The following is a 2583-nucleotide window of genomic DNA, read 5'->3' on the forward strand; positions in this document are numbered from 1 at the left end:
CTAAATGTTACAGACCAATAATTTATAACCTAATCATTATGTTTAACCTGTATTTGCTAAAAAGACCAAATAAGATATTTAAGTTCGAAGTTGCTTTCGTATAAAAACCATATGAAAAATAAATACTCCATGGCACAAAGTACAACAAGGCTTATTGAAAGTTATAAAGGGATTACCATTATCTTGCATAATTTTTTTTGTCATATTTTACCTTCGCATAACAACGCTTGGCAGAATCCTCTTTTCGCAGAATGACTTTTTGCATTAATTTCTTGGCATATTGTCATTTTGCAGAATTATATAAAGCAGAGTAATACAATGGCATAATGGTAAATTGTATAATAGTCGTATAATCGATTAATTGTTTTGTCGAAAATTGTGTCGCATTCTATTGACTTGGCATTCTGTCATTTCGCACAATTGTCGTAGGCAGAATAATACATTGGCATAATGTTGATGCGCAGAATAATGTCACTTATGTTTTATTTATTTTTTACAATAAAACGGGTTTTCTGGTTTACTCACTGTCAACCTAACACGCTCCTCCTCGCTTCGCTCGTCGTCGCACCTAAACCGACTCTGTGACATATAAGATTTCTGTGTCGTGTGAGTATTTTGTCTGGATAGGGATTCTAACCTAATCTATATTAATAACATAACACTGTCAACCTAACACGCTCCTCCTCGCTTCGCTCGTCGTCACACCTAAACCGACTCTGTGACATATACGATTTCTGTGTCGTGTGAGTATTTTGTCTGGATGGGGTTCTAACCTAATGTACATTTCTGGCAAAATTACAGTCAGCAACATGAGTATTATGCGACATAAAATGCTGCAAAATTATAGTCGACGATATTAGCAGTATGCTATTACTAATTCGGTGAAATGTAATGTATACTATACACAATTCGGCTATATTAAAATCGACAATATTAGTATTCTGCTATCCAGAATTCTGCCAAATAAATTATATGCGATATGACAGTTATGCTATTTGTACAATTATGCAAAAGTATCATTCGGGTAAAAATGTTTCTGCGAAAGCTGCTATGCCAAATGTATTTCGGACAATAGATATTCTGCAAGATAAAGGGAACCCGTTATAAAGTAATACGGCAGTGGCAGAATACACGGTGTAAAATGAGGAAACCGAATAATTTTAAAAGCGTATTCCTCATCATATTAGAAGAGTCAAATGTCATATAAACTTGTCTGGATTTCGCCTACTTTCAGAGTTATAAGCATTTAGAAAAAAAAACAGTTACTTATTATTTATCAGAATAAAACGCTGTTTTGATGTTATCGGACACAATCTAACTATCCTCGTTGATAGATATCAAAAAGTAACTAGTGACACGTTGCTAAAAAGTATTTTTTTTTATTGTAATTTTTTTATTTTAAGTGCTAGTTTTACGAATAACATTTATTTTTTATTATATGAAAATACATCCAAAAAAATAAAACATAAATTACATAAAAAAAATTTTTTTTACGAAATTTGCTAGACATCGTATGACATAGTTAAAATCTTTCGGTTTCCTCATGTAACACCGTGTATGTGTGCCGTTTTCAATAAAAAAATACTACATTGGCACTAAAGCAAGGAAGATCTATCAAGTAGGTACATTTTTTACATGGTGGCCCAGAAATACGTTCAAATAAATAGTATTATGACGAAATTGAATCATAGTAATTAGTACAGATATTTTGCATCTGCCGTGGATATTTCGGCTGAACTTGTCTCCATTTCAAAATAAGTAAAAAGATAATATTTTCTACATTTAAAAAAAAGCTTAAGTCTATATGGTTTCAAATTTTAATTACATACCTACAGTGAAATTTTTGGGCTACTCTGTAAAGATACGAGCATCCTTATGGGAAGCAACAATGTGGCATCCTCTTACTTAAAAACGTCACAAATTATCAATTGGTTCTTAATAAAATGAAAGCATTAGATTTCTTATTTGGTCTAATAAAAGCTACTGTATACTATATACCTACTAATATTACGTAAAGTTTGTCACTAATAGAATTTAGAAATAAAATTAATAATATTGATAATAAAATGATTTAAACACACACTTAACTTTGGGTAAATACAATATAGGAAAATTATAATATTGACACTCGAACACATATTTTGTACTTACGTTATGTATTTATAGCTTTTTAGTATAAAGAAGGCTTTGAAGCAAGTGATAGTAATGAAATTCGATGTAGGTAAATAAAATATTAACTGTTTACCAGATTCGACATAGTTTGTGCGCTGCATTTTTTTTTTCGTTTTATTGAATCCGATCAAGAAATTTAATTTTCTCAATGAAATATTGTCTTTACGTTCCTTAAAATGGGCTGGGAAGTATCGCTTTTTGGGCGCAACAACTCGAGAGGACTGTAAAGGGATTTCATATTATTTTTCAGGCCTAGGCCTGCAAAGTAACTTTTTTTATAAAATATTGTCCTTTAGAGCATTTTTTTTTATTTCATTGTATGTTTGAGAAAAGCACTATACATGCCTCGGCGTGAAAACGGATTCCCGGCCTCGTATCTCTATCCGGCCTCGCTCGCTCGGCCGTATATAC

Source organism: Leguminivora glycinivorella, chromosome 5 (assembly GCF_023078275.1).
Source record: "Leguminivora glycinivorella isolate SPB_JAAS2020 chromosome 5, LegGlyc_1.1, whole genome shotgun sequence".
Classification (NCBI taxonomy): Eukaryota; Metazoa; Arthropoda; class Insecta; order Lepidoptera; family Tortricidae; genus Leguminivora; species Leguminivora glycinivorella.